At 38.6% G+C, this 17,680-nt stretch overlaps 1 long non-coding RNA gene across 4 annotated transcripts in view; it reads right to left on the reverse strand.

The window, feature by feature from the left end:
• LOC103705743 (uncharacterized) overlaps window positions 1–17,156 on the reverse strand; it is a 29,813-nt gene extending 12,657 nt beyond the window's left edge. The window contains exons 1-4 of one of the 4 annotated variants that reach the window (XR_015975610.2): window positions 16,793–17,156; window positions 16,676–16,719; window positions 8,939–8,999; window positions 694–6,564 (exon numbers count right to left, since the gene is read on the reverse strand). This is a non-coding gene — a long non-coding RNA (uncharacterized LOC103705743). Of the gene's footprint in view, window positions 1–693; window positions 9,000–16,675; window positions 16,720–16,792 lie in introns of those variants that run through there. The other 3 variants (XR_603829.6, XR_005506545.3, XR_016399348.1) reach the window with 3 other exon arrangements.
• Between the last annotated feature and the right edge of the window lie 524 nt (window positions 17,157–17,680).

A 17,680-nucleotide genomic window follows, 5' to 3' on the forward strand; every position in this document is an offset into this window, starting at 1 on the left:
GATAGAAGCACTGTATCATACAATTGCTGCACCTAGAGGTTCATCATTCTATTCTGCTGGGTGGCCACTACATACTGCTAGGTGTCACTGGTGGATGGTGAGACTCACAGGGATCATCTCGATGGTCGATAATCCCTGGTGAGTTGAGTTGGAATTGTTTCAACCCATTGAAAGGAGTTTTCAATGATATTGTGATAGAGATCATAATATATCTCACTACCAGTCAGAATGGAACCTATGGGGTCACACACATTAGAGGTATTGACCGATCCAATGGTTGAATGTGATTAGGAATCACAAATAATCAATTAGATTGATAAATGAAAACCCGCTAAGAGTTAGTGGCTAGAAGAAGGAATAATTGCAATCGGATTGTAATTTAATTTAATTAATTGAATTTAATTAATTGGACTTGATCATGAGTCCTACTTGGAGTGGGAATCATGGAGTCCTAATTGGATTAGGATTTCAAATTAAATTAGAGTCCTACTTGGAATAGGATTTCTAATGTCCTAATTGTCTTAGGGCTGAAATTTGAACAAGTCCTGATTAGATTAGGATTTTCTTAAGTCCTAATTAATTTTAAATTTAATCTAATTAATTTCATGACTCCTAATTGGATTAGGATTGAAGAGTTCAATAGAGTCATGGTTCAATTAAGTCCTAATTAGATTAGGATTGGGAGGAAATTGAAATAGGTCCATACAAGTCCTATTTTGACTAGGATTGGACTCATGCACTAGACCCAAATTAAATCACCCATTAATTTGATTAAGTGGCAGATTTAAATGGATAAGAGGGAGGGGAATATGCCCCTCCCTTTGAGCCATGCGTGGGAGAAAAAGGAGGGGCGCATGCCCCTCCTAGGTGGCATGAAATAGAGATAAGGATGAGCTCCTAAAAAATAGGAGCTCATCTTTATCCCTTTGCAATTAAAAAGGGAGCATGGAATTTCGGCCAAAATGAATGTTTTTCTCCTCATTCCAGCCGTGAGCACCCTCCTCCATCTTCCTCCTTTGAGCCACAATCAAGAGAAGAAAAAGAAAAGCTTGGGACGCCCTCTTCCTTCTTCATCTTGGTTCCAAAAAGGAAGAAAAAGAGAAAGGCTGCGGGTCTTGTTTTCTTCTTCCTAAATCCATCCTTCTTCTTCTTCCTCTCAAGCCAATCAAAGGTTGATTCAAAGGAGAGGACTTCAGCCATCCATAGCCATCTCTGCAAGGGAGCTAGCACCCCGGTGAGATCCAAAGGCTTCGATCGAGTCAATACTTCGTGTAGATACCTATAGAGGCCGGACGCGTGTGCAGCTTCCACTGAGCCTTGATCAAATACCACGTAAATCAGATTTGTGGAGACCATCTACCCGCACAAGGTGAAGATCTGATCTTCTTAATGATTTTAAAATAGTTTAAAATAATTTAATTCTAATCTATCTACAAACGAAAGGTTTTAAAATACGTTCATGCGATGAACGGATCCCGCATATGTTTTTCCGCTGCAATCTGAAAATTATTTCGAAATTTTCATGGCATATGAGGGATCCTAACAATTCTCTACTTACACAGACACGACCATGTCATGGAACCCTACAAATGGATAACTTCGAAACAAAATACTGTTAAAAGCACTGCAGATCCAAGAACTAGCATAGCATCTCCTAGGTCAATATGATACCGTTGCCTTGACGCACTGATGACAGTAAACACACTGGAAACATTGTCAAACATTGAAGGATAATATACAATACACCATTAGGTTAAAGGAGAATCCAAGGATCATAGCCTCCGGCGTTTGTAGATATCTATGGTCCCATAATGGATCGACCATTATCTGAAAAGACATGCATCCCCACATGGGCAAATCTAAATGATAAGGATGCAGAGAGAGCAAAGACAGATCAGAAAAAGGCTAATTGTTTCATGCTGAGAATAGTAGAAAGAAAGCACGTGAGTTATGATGGAAAACATGCTTGCAGCTAAGCATGCATGCCCATACCAAACCTCACCGAGTCCAGAGGCAGTGGTTGCATCCTTTTTGCCCCACTTCCATCCACAAGTCAGTGAAAGCTACCCATAAGCCAGCATGCCCCCACAGCTTGCTGTGGGGCAGGAAAACATAAACATGTGCATTCTTCCACTCATGGAGGAGATCAGGCTCCATGAAAAGAACGAGTGGCTGTGTCTGCTCGGCATTGCTCGTGCCAAAAGTCGATACCAAACCACAATCACATGCCATCCTGCCCGACTGCCTGCGAGCTGCATCTAAAGGTGCAGACACTACCCAGTGTCCTGCACATAGCAGGCTAAATTCTTGTTTCATGCTAAATGCTAATTTCTCGTATAGAAAAGAACAGAAATCCAAAGCGCACACATGTAAAAGAAGTGGTCTCCTTAAAAAGCAACAGAGCTACATGGCAGTACCTGCTGTTGTCTGGAAATTGAGGCAACCTGATCCCATATAATGCAGGGGGAAAAGCAGAGAAAAGAATACATACCAAAGAACGATCTGCTGAGTTGCGGTGACTTCACACAGAAACATGTGTGGTGTGTTGTGGAATTGATTGTAGGTTCTAGAAATTGAGAAGAGGAAATGGTGAGGGATGTAGCAATAACAATCAAGAGCAGGGGTAAGGGAAAGGAAGTGAATACAATGGATCCAATTAACACCACATTTTTTTAATAAGTCACTTACATTCAAAGGAAGACTAGAACAAGAACAGGGAAGGCCGAACCATCCAGTTACGGTTTTTCCCAAGCATTTTCCCCAAAAGACTAACTCGGTTTGGGTTGCACCAAAACATGCATGCCCATATCTCTAAAACTAATTGTTTCCAAAGAGCTTATAGATTGAAACTATTGATTTTGGCATCTTCAGTGCTTTGTATTAGACAGAAACAGAGGTCCGTTGGGGCCCTCTTAGGGTTGAATATCGATCGGATACCATCCAGATCCGTTTTCGTATCTGAATCTATCCGGATGTGGATAGAAATTTAAGCATCCAACTAATATCAGTATCCCGTAACCATATCCGTCAAAGAAAAATGGATATGGATATGGATAGACAACTATCTGATCTGTATCCAAATATTCGATTCCATTTATAACCTTATTTAATATTGCATAGCATTCATGAACTTTTACAAAAAATAAATGACCATATTAACATACTATTAACTTAATTTATTATCCACTTAGTAATATTTTTGATTTTGTGGTCATAAAGTTTAATTATCTAATTTATATCCACACTTTTGGTATCCGCTTTGTATCCGTATCTATTTATGGATATAAATTTTTGCATCCAAGTAACATCTGTATCTATATCTGTATTCGTCAAAGAAAACAAATATGGATATGGATATGCTAGTATCCGATCCATATCCAATCCGATTTCAGCCCTAGGCCGTCTCTTTTATTTTGGAAATTTTAAGTGAAGTTAGCAACCTCCTTGCCGACTTTACTTAAAATTTTTAAAATAAAAAAGGGAGCCCAAAATTTTAAGTAAAATTGCAACCTCCTTGCCGACTTTACTTAAAATATTTAAAATAAAAAAGGGAGCCCAAAATTTTAAGTAAAATTGCAACCTCCTTGCCGACTTTACTTAAAATTTTCAAAATAAAAAAGAAGCCCCTATGGACCCTTGTTTCGAATAAAACATAAGTTTGGAGGCCAGAGCCCCTCCTTCGGCCCTTTGGGGGCCTTTGGAGCCCCTCCTTTGGCCCTCCGATGGCCTCGGAGCCGCTCTTCCCTCTCCCTCCCCCCTCTTTTTTTTCTTCCATTCTCCCTCTCCCTCATCCTCTCTGTTGTGTCGGTACAGGCTCAACACAGAATGGCATGGGGGCGTACCAAACCGTGCCGCCAGTCGACCAGTATGGGATTCGGTATTGGCACGGTGAACCTTGCCTTAGAGGGTTTCCACTTACTGCTTGGGTCACCAATATGATGCCAGCCATAGGGGACCTTGCCTCTATCAACCATCAAGCCCCTTCATCACCTTTGGCCCCTCTGAATCTTCTCTGTCCCTCCATGACCAACCCCTCTGTGACCTCCAGCCTCTAATCGACGATCTTCGGCCCCAATCAACGATCTCAGGCTTCGAATCAACAATCTCCAGCTCCTAATCCACCTCTCCTTCTTTAGTAGGTCTTTTCTATACTTTCTTTCTCTTCCTTTCTCGCTTACTCTCGCTGCACTTGATCATCACTGTGTATACCATGTGTCAATATAGTATGGTACAATACTGTATTGACCCAGTACCTAATTGATATAGGCCACGATGCTGGTATTGTGAACCATGGCATAAACATTATATTTATCTATTGTTTTCTTAACACCAACCATCAAAAATTCCAACACTACCTTGGACCTCAAATGTCTTTCAACTTAAGAAACTGCAATTGTTTCAAAATTGTTTTGGTAAAAACTTATAAAAGGTTGCAAAACTAGTCTGATGCCATAAAGATACTTTGTTAAAGCCTTCAAGCTATCTTTTTCTAGAAGAACATCCATTGTGTTTATGCCCATTTGTACGAGCAAAGCTATTTCTTTGAATTGTTATGAGCTAAGATTTTAGAAGTGCCGAAATTACTAAAATTAGAATACAATTCCACAAATATGAATGCCAATTACTCAAGGTGAATCCTTTGTTTGTTGTTTATGTTTACGTCCTCCTGGAGAATCATAACACCACTAAGCAAAACAAGCAAGTTAATTTATAGTGCCAGTGGATGGGGCGACCAAGCGACGAGCAGGACTTTGTTCCTTTTCCCTCTTCCTTTTTCTAAGCAAGTGGAATGGGTTGATTTCTTCCTATCATGGAGGAGAAAAAACCAGATAGATGGGCGAAGGGTCCTCGCAATGCTATTGGATAGAGATATAAGGAAAGCTTAATGGGATAAATGATGCAGGCCAAAAGTATCCCATATGCATAGGTTCATGCGAAGGTCAAACAATCAACACAAAGACAACATGGGTGACCCTAGGGTGCAGGTACGCCGTATCGTATCGAACCGAGTGGTATGGGCAAAGTGTATCATTCCGGTTCGGTACCGGTATATGGTACGGAGAGCATATCAACCTTCGATACGCTGCATAAACTCCATATTGTATTGTACCAATATAATAATAGCATGGCACTGATACAGGGCCTGATATCGAGACGACGTATCTTGTTAGGGAGTCCTATTTTATGGCCAAGCATGACCATGCGATAGCGCTTGACTAGCAGGCAATCAAAAAGCTCAAAATTTTGGATGTTAGGATGTGCCATGGGTACTAGCAACTTCCAAGATTCATTAAAAATGGCACAAGAAGAATTTCAAAAAGAAACCACTTCCATTGTGTCTGCAATTAAGTACGTGTTCCAATGATATTTAAACTATATCAATCATAGATTAGATAAGAATGTATAGCCAAAAAACTGAACTTATATCAATGCAATTCAAGTTAGTAATCTGAAGGCATTGTCAGACCACTATGAAAACATTTTGGACGCCAGAAACCTGCCATCAGTGGTATTTTTAAGTTGTCATCAACATAGGACTCATCCAATGGTAGTTAGGATGCCATCAAATCAATTGACAGCATACAAATCACCATAGACCATTTTTGTATCTAGAAGTGCCCTTAAGGCATAGGAATTGTTTCTAAAAGCCTTAATTTGGATGTTCCTCAAGTCCCAGTCAAGTTTTATGGGATCCAATATCTCTATTGAGATCCGGAGTACCAGAACCACCACCCATGCTAGTAGGCTGGGGGTACGGCGTAGTATGGCTCGTGCCATACCGTTGCAGCATGAATCGGCAGGGAAACCAGCAAAGGAGGGGGAGAGGAAGGAGGAAAATAGAGAGAGAGGGAGGGAGGGAGAGAACATCGAGAAGAAATAGAGGCAAAGGAAGGGCCAGGAAGAGAAGGAAAGAGAGGAGAAGAGAGAGAGGGGGGATGGGAAGGAGAGAGGAAGAGGGCAGTGGTGAGCGACGGTTGCATCTCTCCTCCATGTGTCAAAACAGGGACAGAGCCCCTATCTTAAAAGGAAACAAGGGCTTCAGCCCCCTTTTTATATTTTTTTGATTTTTTTTAGGTGAAGTCGGCAGCTACTATCGACTTCACTTATTATTTTCTTTTTTTGAAATTTTTAAGTGAATTTGGCAGCAGCTACTAAATTCACTTAAAAAATCAAAAAAACATATATAACAAAGGGACCGAAGCCCCTATTTCCCTTTCGAAAGAGAGATTTTGTCCTTGTTCCAACGCATGGAGAGAGGGCTTTGAAAGTACTCACTCACCCCTCCCTCGGCCATGTTCTAATGGTTGTCACTCACTGCCATCCTCTCTCTCTCTCCCCCTCCCTTCCTCCCTCTCTCTCCCCATCTTTCGCTCTCTTTTCCTCTCTTTCCTTCTCGCTCCCTCCCTCATTGGTTTCTCAATTTCATGGCTGGAACTGACCTGATCCGCTGCTGATGCGGCTCGATACTTCCCGAGCCGGGCAGTTCGGAATGGTTCTATCTTTTTTGGTCTTTATTGATGTAAAGACCTACTTCCTTCTTTTGTTATGTGGTCCCTTGATCACCTGCATACCGCGACCACCTTTTGAAATGTTACATTCTACTATTTAATATCTAACTTTAACTACATTCTCTAGTTTCGTCATTCTTATTTCTCTGTGCAATTAGATACAATAAATTATTTTGTCTAAAAACATGGTACCAAATATGATGTAATTCTATCTATAATAACCTTCAATCTCCAAGACTACATCAAACTGATATCGATCTCCAAGATCTACAATAAATGCACAAAGCCACTCTTTTACACCAAGGTGAGCATGTGGTGAGGCAGAATTGCTATTACCTATTTAAGTTTCAAGAGGATCAAGAGTAGTTTGGGTTTTAATGGTCAATATGTATTATTGTAATTTCTAGATTTATTCATAGGTTACATTTTCAGTTCTAGTCTCTATTTTTAAGAGCCCTATTTTAGGTATAGGTTGTCTGGGAATCTTTTCAAATTGCGGAGATTGAATTTTAAGATTTTTTTTATATCATCCTTTTTGGGGTTTGAGTGGAATCTATAATTTGCATTTTTTAGAAAGATTTTTGCCCGCTCCAAGCAGGAAATGTTGGAGGAGATATCGACGGCTGGTATATATCGACGGCTGAAGATAATTCATCAGGTATGCATTTTCGTGTACTAGCTAAAGCATTACGTATGTCTGGTGGAGATCATATTCACGCGGGTACAGTACTGGGTAAACTGGAAGGAGAACATGAGATGACTTTGGGTTTTGTTGATTTATTACGTGATGATTTTATTGAAAAGTGAATCCGATGGATGTTCTTTCTTTCGAGAAGACTGCTTTTTGTGGAGGGAGATAAGCGGATACTTGCTTGCCAGTATATTCGGTCTGCGGGTTGGTAACGACTGGGTCTACACCCTATGTCGTGCATCGTTCCGCTCGCCGGATCCGGCCAAAAAGAATTTTGCATGGTCGTTCGCGTCTCTTGGCTAAACTCGAACTCGTTCTGAACGATCCATCCATTTTTCAACTGGTTTCCTCCTTTCTGAACTTGTCTATTCTTGATGAGGACGGAAGAGATTGGTCAGCAGAGGCTGGGGTACCGGCTGTAGGCCTTCTCGCCAGCGTGTTATTCAATTTCTGACTTTCTAGTCAGATCGTTCCTGCGTTTCGGATATTCGGTCTCATTCGAAGCTTTAGACAAGGGTGCTATTGAGATATCGGTCTCGTACACATTCCGACGATTGGCCGATTTGACATTCCTTTCTTTTAGGATAGTCTTAGTTTGAGCAAAGGTCAGGAGGAAATTTACAAAAAAGAGAGCCCCAAATCGAACTTCTTGTCGCTGAAGCATGGCCAAATGGCTGGACAAAGTCACTGAAGGAAAGCAGCCCATGCATATTTGAGAAATACGAAAGGTTGAAATTCAAATATTGGAAAGCAACGTGCTGATTTCACCACCAAAAATCATGCCATATGCTGATCATGACTTCTCAGGGCAACTGACACCTATGGTACTCGGGTACATCTGTACAGTACTGACCACTCCCTCCAATCTATTGTTTATGCCCCACAAAACCCCCCCGTCTGAGCTCCAAATCCCTTCAGCGACTTTGTCCATCCATGTAAGTCTAGGTGCCCCATCTCCTTTTGCTTTGTTTGCAATTAATGCACCACCAAAGCCCACTATTCCCAGCCCACCAAGAACCCGACATGCCCCAACTTTGGTAATTAATACGAAAATTTGCATCCCATCCACTATAGACCTACACACAAGCTGAAATTTGCAAGAGCTTTGGGCTGCTCAGCTTTGGCTTGTTATACGAAGGGGTATCCAAACTCAACCCAAGCAAACATGATTACAACTCCCAACCCATTTGTCTGATACTGAAAAACTACTTTGGAAAACATATTGGCTGCATTAGGGTATGCACTCCTTGGACTCATTGTGGACCCATTCACTCATCAAATTCAAGTCAAATCCAGTTAAATTTAAATTGAGCTCAATCAAGTCCATATTTCATAGGACCAGACCAGAATAGTTAAACTGCTGAAAGTCAGATCTGGTCTAAAAAATTGTGTTGCATCCATGCTGAATCAAGTTCCATAAACCCATATAACCTTATTGGAGGACTGATTTTAGGTTATATAGACAAAGTAAACCATGGATCCAGTTCCATGAGTGGCATCAGGATAATTCCATGTCTCGTGCCCCTCTATAAACAACTAACCAATTATCAACAAGATAATTGCTAGCCCAACTAACCAGACTAAAAATTGAATATTGAATTTCAAGTTTAGCTGATGGATCACTTCAGTTTCGATGGTTTCGTGATTTTCTGTACAATTTCTACAGTTATGCAAGGAAAGAGAAAGGAAAAAGTTTATAAAAATTAATGAAAATTAAAACATGTCAGGATTTACATACCATTTTATAGTATAATGAACTGTCTGTGACCCTTGTTTGTATCGTCTTTAGATTACGCAACCTGAAAGCATATAAAAACTGTTGAAGATTTTAAAATATATATATGTGCAGTAAAAACATTAAATGCATAAATCTCTTGAAAAATTAGAACATGGACTAGTTACCAATTTAAGTACTAGGTCTTAGCTCATAAGAATTGTACACAATATGTCAATGAGTTCATTTTGAAAAAACAAGTTCTTTCTACAATTATACAGCATACATAACTTGTGAATTTCAGTTGTCTAGTGTGTAAATAAGGTCTGAACAATCTTGCTTAAATGGTACCGATTGAAAAACTTTAGTAACAAAAGCTAGAAAAAGACTGAGCTTCAATCATTTCTTTTTTCGCAACACCATGCCTTATGCTTTCAGATCTACTCAAAACTCATAAGATATGAGATCTATCCTGCAAACGTATCTCCAAGAGGCTAAGCTTATCAGCTATAGGAAAGCTCAACAGAAAGAAGAAAATCAGGCATTAACATAAAATGAGGCTTTCTGCCTGATAAAGATCAATTAGAGCTGAAAATTGTTAGTTTTGGCTAAAACCACCAGAACAAGAGCCGAATTAGGTAGTTTCAGCCAGAAATGGCTGAAGGTAGTGGAGTTGTTGAAACTCAAGCTGCAGATGCATTTAAATGGCTGTAAAATATGATGGACAATAATTAGGGCCTGTGAAGAAGCACAATTAAACAGTAGATGTGATAGGTAGCTTCCTACATTTTTTTTTTTATCATTCTGACAGGGGATGGTCTTGGAGATAGAACGATTGAAATAGCTGAGGGCTTCTAGACTAATAGATGCTGCAATTTTTTGATTCTTGATTATTTTAGGTTTAACCAAGGAATCAAAGTTTATAGTGGTTGGTTGCACGATGCAAACCAGAAACAGTAAAGAAAATACTATAGGTTTCAAAATGATACTAGAAGACAATGAGTAGCAAGTTGTGATTTTTCTGCATGTGTTGGATATATGTCAACAAATATTGTGAAAAAGGATTCCAAGAGATGTAGATGGGCATTGAGGTGACAACATTATGAAGTCTCCGCATACTTATACCACATGATAGTATGACATAGCCAATACTAACATGGCCATACCCGGAGGACCTTTGTGTCACTATTTATGGTCGTCAATATAAAGCTAAATTACGAATCAGAATAATCGTGAAAGGAAATGAACATAGCAATTTTATTTCTGATATGCAGAGAATAAACATACCAAAGACCAGAGTTTGCCTCTCTAGCAAAAACAAAACGTTTTACAAACAGCTGGAGGGTCCTATCTTGGCAAATGGAGCTATACTGAGGCCCCATTTGGGGGAGCTGTTGGCAGTGGAGTTTTTAGAAATAGAGCTTTTGGAAGCAGAACTTTCTGAAGTAGAGCTTTTACAAAAAGTTGTTTGCTATTTGGTAACTACATTTCTAAAGTGTTGTGCCACTTTAAAATGTGTTTGGTAAACAAACTGAGAAAGTACTTTTGGCATGACAAAATGACCATAAAGGACATTACATAGTATTATACAACAGAGCATAATAAAATATAAGCATTAAAGGAGTACATATTGTGATTGCAACAATTAGGGCACATATAATCATTTTTTTCAGTGTAGTGGAAAATCGCTGCACCTATTCCCGAAAAAAAGATGGTAGAACCTTGCTTGTTTTAACTTTACTACCGTAATTTTTGTACATTTATTTAGATTAATTCATAGTTTATGGAAAAAATATATGGCGGACATTTTAGTCAAGCATATGGTTTGACCATAGCCACCTACTATTTAATCATGCACCTCAATAATACCTACACATTAACTTGTTATATCTATAATGCAAAGATCACTTTTGTCTCAGTATCTTACAACTAGCAGTTATTGTCTTCCATGTACTATAATTTGGTGTAAGATTCTTAGTTCCCGCAAAAGTTTTGCATCCACAAAGATTTAGAAACAGCAATAGATACTTCATAAGTGCATACAAGCTAATCTAAGTCCACATTTTTCATTCATTATTGCATTATCACATCATTCATAGTGAATCAGTATATTCCCTTAAAAAGGTGTTCAAAATCATACAGCCAGATTCCCTATCTTACAAGCTGTCTGAAATCCAATGAGTTCATTAACACAACAATGCTATAGAAATTTCAGATTAGGTAACTATTCTTGACCATTTAAACAATTATACTGCCATCTTATATCTTGAAATTTATGGTCAGCAGCCACCAAACTTGGAAGGTATCATCTTGAAATTTTGAGTCAATGCTTCAATCTCCATAGAAGAGAAGAAGGCCCTTGATTTTTATGCTAAATCGGTAATCAACAAAAGAATTGTTATTTAGATCAAGAAAAAAGAATTTTTATATAAAGGAGCGGTGCAGAAGGAGACTTAGTCTTGGAGCCGAAGAAGAAAGAAGGACAAATAAAGAAAAAGAGAAAAAAAAAATGGAGAGAAATATACACCAGTTGGGCATGGATCCAAATTGATTTGATCGCTCGCTCTTCTCTGATTTAAAATGTGAGAGATGACACCATCTTGTTGTTCTTGCTCCGATTAACTTCACAGATGCAAATGCTACGGGACTGGACATTACAACAAAGAGACAAGAGAAAGGTAACAATAGGAGACGGCAAGGAGGAAGGAGGGGTTGGCTTGTGAGGGGTGGTGCAAGGGATCTATCGTTTCTCTACTATCCATTAAGATATGCATAGGATGATATGTTTTTGTTTATTTATTTAGATTAATTCATGGCATTTTGGAACATTATATGGAGTGTGTTGTAGTCAATTATATAGGTACAACCAAAACCTCCTATGACCAAAGTCCCCAGTCTTTGCTTTTAGGATCAGTATTATGTATTTAAGTACATGATGATTTTATGGCTGGTTGAAACAAATATTAGTGAAACCACATGTTCTATGCAGTACCTACATCAAACAACCATCCTGCATGAGGCAAACACCAATAATGCCTCCAATGTCACTGGAAGCAACTCCAATAAATATCTTGCCCCACATAAAAGGGCATGCAACAATAGCCTCCATATTCCATAGTGGTGACAGGTCTTCTTGAATATCTAATAATTCAAACTTCATAGTAGGTCTGTTGTACCGACCATATCGTGGTACCGGTGAGTACCAGTACCGGTACGGTATTGGTACCATATCGAACCGAACCGATACTGTACCGGTTCGGTTGGTTCGGGCCAAAAGCCAAAAAAAATTTGAGGTCGGTACGAGCCAATCGGTACGGGCTGGTACCGGTTGCGAATAGTAGGAACCGAAAAATATAGTTGTACCGTACTGATACCGGCCCGTACCGATCGGTACGGCAGATCATACTTCATACTACAAAGCATGTGAAATAATATCCCTGTCCCCATCCTCCCTAGTAATAGAAGTTGGTCCCAAGAAAATCTATTTAGTCGAAGGGATAAAGCGAACTTAAATGTATATCAGAAGACATTCCCATATGAACTAAAACTTATCTAATATTCTTCCTAAAATCATCCGCAAGTACAATCTTGCTTAGCATAGTTGCACACAAATTTTAACATATCAAGGGTGATAGAATTCTAGATGCCGAAAGCATGGTGCTCTCGTTAAAAGAGAATCATGACCTTTCACACATACTAGAAGTTCCTTCATTAACTATTTTGTCTTCAAGGGTGAGCCCCCATCTTCCTAACAGTTTTAATCCCTTTAAAATGGAGGACCTTAGAAAAATACATATTGATCCATCAAATCATGGCATTGACATCAGCGGAAACATTAAGAAAGAGCAAAAAATACTTGAGAAAGCTCAATATCCCAATACAAAGTTCCTTTCAGAACATCATGTTCTTCTCTTTGCCAGCATTGAACTTATCATTATCCCAAACCGTTCATTTCATCACATGATGTATTCCATAATAAAAAGCATTAAAGGTGGCACTAACCCTCTAATCATTTTTTTCTGAAAATAACTTAACTAATCACATAATATCAGAAGCCATCAACTGCTCTGTCCTAACATTGACAACACAACTATTTCCCCACAAAAGAAGCATCTAGCTTCTCAATATCCTAAAAGCTCATATCTGCTGCCTTTTACTTGAGAAGCCCCTAAAATCTCCATTCCCTCTTTAGTACTATAGATAGATCTTGCAGTAGTTTCTGAAACAGTGATCTACATAACTTACAAATGATAAACCAGAATACCAGATAGTTATCGTGAATACTTTTCACTAGATCAACTCTTCCTCAGAAAGATGAGCCAAATATTTTATCATTCTACAGCTTTATGTACTATTTCCAACAGAGAATCCCAATCATACAATTCCCAAACATCCAAACAGGGCCCCACATATTCAACTAGCAATTTATAATCAGCATTAATTTGACCAAATCTGTAAGTCAACACCAATCTCATCATCTTAATTTCTACCAAGCAAATAATAACATCAGGTTCTGACATCCACTTAAAGAAGATCAAAAACAACTTTATATTTCATATTCTCCAGGTTGTCAACACTAAACATTGGGGCATTATTTGTGCACAAGTTAAAATTTGGATCCATGTCCGTTTGACTTACTGTTCCACCAATCACCATACCCTATCAACCTTCACGTACATTGCTAACAACTCCACTTCTGTGCAAAGGAGGGAGAAATAAACCTCATTTTTTTTACAGAAAAGAATAAACAAGAGCGAAAAGATCAGTTAGCTGGAATTGAAGTTTCATTATGAAAACAGAACACTTCAGCTATGCAACTTTGACCCATATCTCATCCTATCCATCACATGCCATATTCTATCCCAATTCACACTTTCAAATTTTTATAAGATAAAACAACATTATACAACAATTCAAGGATGCAATAATTGAACAAAAAAATGGCAGTGGGAACCAATAAAGAGGTCTTGCCGTTTCAAAATAAGTATTAAACCTTCTGATTAGCTCCTTGAAAATCATATCATGGTTTTGATGTGTGCTTAATATCCTTGACCAAAGGCATCTTCCTTCTTTTGAATATGAGAGAGAGAAAACACGTGATTCACACGTGAAAAAAAAAAAAAAAACTCTTTCATTCAATTCCCTTGTAAACAAGCCCTACTAGCCTTTATATAGGCAACATAACAAAAGCAAATAAACAAAATACCCTGCAGAAGAAAAGACCCAAAATACCCAACAAATAAACTCTGTCATAATCTATCACCCAGCCAAAGTGTCGTCGGGTGGGCTTCCCTCCTGCATCTGCGACTATACACGTGCTTGATCGATGATCTAGGACTGGTGTCCGCACCGGCTGGTAGATTCCTTAAAACAATAACATATTCACCAATATAACTCATCTTCAACAAGAAACGAGAAATCAACTATACAAGTAACCATCCTCAAAAATCATCCATCCATCTAACCAAGAAGCTCATCGTCAACATTTGTCATCTCAGTACCAGACCCGTACCGGTACCATCCTATTATAGTGTCCGTACGCAGTATGGTACAAGACGGCGGCATACCAAGTGTCGGTACAGTACGAAACTACATACTGGTTCGACACCGGTATGGTACATTATGGTAATGGTACAATTGGTATGGCAAACCTTGCTCACCCTTCTTATCTTCTTATCACAGCAAACAACCTGAATAATCTATGTCCATACCAACTCATCCTTTTCTATCCAATCATTACTTTAAATCATGAGCAAATATCTCATGTTAAGCTCCTCAAAAATCCAGTTTTCTCTCACTTGTGCATCACTTGCACAAGCATATAAACAAGATTTCTCTTCACATCCCATATTTCTTCTGCATTTTGAGTTCCTACTCAAACTCAAAATTTAAAATGATAATATTTATAGCATCTCATGTTATTACGTAATTGCACTAATCAAACCTAGAATGCAACCCAACATTTAAATTTACAAGGTTCAAGTCCTGCTAACTTGATCCAAAAGTATAGCCACAAAAAAAAATTCCATGATCATTTGGTCCTTTTATGAAAAAAATAAGGAATTCAAAACTTGTCAATCTTAAGCATTACCAAAATCATGTACGAAGTTGGTGATCTACATTTTCATAAGTGCCACATCAATCAAATTATCTCTTAATAATGAAAGATAAAGCATGTGCCTTTATTGAGCATGATATTTCCCGCTTCAAAGGAAAAGTAATCACAATTTAAATCACCTTTAATGCACTAAGGATCAATCCATATAAACCCTACTTATATCACTCCACAAAACCAAAATGCCACTTAGTCTACCTGCTGTCATGCAAAGACTACCACTCACAGGATTATCCCTCTCATTTGACTCTAAAGCTTCTCCTGCAAATATGAAGCAGTATAGCAAAAGATAAGTACGGTTTCTCTCTCTGTCATACATAGAAACCCTACTTAAATCACTCCACAAAACCAAAATGCTACTTAGTCTATCTGTTATTATGCAAGACCTCCACTCGCAGGATCCTCCCTCTTATTTAACACTAAAACTTCTCCTTCAACAAATATGAAGCAGATTTACTCCCAGATAGAAAGCAGATTTAGTTTATATCAGCCAAGAAATCTTGTCATCATAGATGTTTTCGCTGCCTTCTTCAACAGTCATCCGTTAAGGGATAATCTTCATTAAATATTTGAACTCCTTTTTGTCACAAACTTCTCAATACCAGCTATATAAACATTACATACTTTTGCAAGTCCACAGCTTGGACTAGTCAAGAAAAGATAAAGTAAGACAGAAACTCCACACACACACACACACACACACACACACACACAAAAAAAAAAAAAAATCCATGCTGCTTATTAGTAACATTAGATTCTTCTCCATGCTGATAACCTGCATTATGTCAGATACTGTCTGTCAGTGATAGTTGCAATAGAAGAATTGCACATCATCCGTCAACATGCAAATTAAAAAAAAAAGTCTGTTACATATGCGATGAAGCAAGATTCCTAGGAGTACAAAAGTCCTGCTAAATTCCACCGGTTAAATATAAGCACTCAACACTCAGCACATTCAAATGGATGGATCTTTAAGGAAGTGTAAGCCCATAAAACAAACACCACAAAAAAAACAACCATCTATAGTAGGAAGAAGAAAAGAATGATTAAGGAAGTGCATAATGATTATTTACTTATCATGAAACTGCCACTATATCTCGTCTATCTTGAATGACTACTGAAAAAAGCAATATAATAGGTAGTATGGTGGGAATGCGACATTACATCCAGCTTGTTCTTCTTTAAATGCCAAATTCTAAGTAGCCTGTCCACCACCTCTCCCCAAATAATTCAGCAAGTAAATTACCAAAAGCAACATCTCCAACAATGAACACCAGGGTCAAGAAACAGTTCTATGACCCTAAATATCTAAAACTGCACTTCATCACTTAGCATCTATTCCAGTCTTGATGACGAGAACAGAAAACCATGACCCATAACATCAGAAAGATGGACAAAAAGAAAACTTCAACAGAAATGGTAATGAGGGAGCGCCATTAGGATCTTCGGATGTTCCGCAGCAAGTATCACAATCTCACAAAATCTAATGAACATAATGATCCCATACTTCAAATTAAAAAAAAAAAAAAGAGGTCTAAAAGAAACAAAAGAGGTGAGAAAACTGCAGAGAAATCCAAAGCAAACAGAAATTAGGAAGAATTAGCGGACAAAAAGAAATTAATCAAGAAGAGAAACAGAACCCTAACCTCCACAAATTGCCATCTCCCTGTCCAGTAACTACGTCTCCAATCTGATGAAGAAAATCTTGCTATGATTAATTAGATATAGAAAAGAGAAGGAAATCTGGGATTGAGAGCTGTTACCGTGAGGCGATCGATCTAACATTTCCTTTCTTTTCTTTATTCGCTCTCCTCTTCGTTCTTGGAATTGTTTTGCAGGACAAGGAGAGGGAGAGAGAAGGCAGCAGCAGAGGAAAATAGAAGAGCAACCGACTGAACTGCCCAATGTGTCGCTTCTCTTCGTTCCTCGATCTCTTTCTCTCTCGCCTCAGTCCCTTTCTCGCCAGCTACTAAAATGCCATCCTCGTAAGTGGGTTGATGGGCATGTTACGCCCACATCGAATGAAAGCTCAGTGCGTGACGCCCCCACCAGGTCGATTCTCAAATTATTTTACTAAAAATTTGCTGGCTACAGTACACAATGGAAACTGCCAAATTTTAGACCTTAAATTTTCACATGCAAAAAGCTGTCATCTGGAAATCAAAATCTGAAAATTTGACTAGTAACATATAGGTTAAAATATGTTCCTTAAGACAATAATCCACGATATTTGCAACTTAAACGATTATTTTCAAAGACAAATTATATTCTGCACTGTCTGCACCAATATGATCATACACCATACCAATAAGAACATTTTATTTTTGTGGACCAATCATTAAAATAAATGTATGAGAAATTGAACCTCCAAGAATAAGAAGATTTGATTGGCGTGGTGCACGATCATAGCACCTGATGTATGATATAAGTTTTTGTTTCTAGGATAATATTGGCCAGGGTTGGAGCCATGTTATGGTGGGGAAGGGTTCCCCCTCTTCTAATCTGATAATTTTCTAACCAGGGGTTCATTATATTGGCAGTCCGCTAGGTCCCATTGTTGTTCCCCCTCAAAGTATATTTCTCTTAGATGTGGTCCTCCTACCTCCAGCTCACTCTATTCCCCACTTCCCACGAGGGGCCTTCTCTTGTAG

The sequence above is a fragment of the Phoenix dactylifera genome, chromosome 1 (genome assembly GCF_051530095.1).
Source record: "Phoenix dactylifera cultivar Ajwa chromosome 1, Ajwa_hap1_PhDact_Kaust_v1.1, whole genome shotgun sequence".
Lineage (NCBI taxonomy): Eukaryota > Viridiplantae > Streptophyta > Magnoliopsida > Arecales > Arecaceae > Phoenix > Phoenix dactylifera.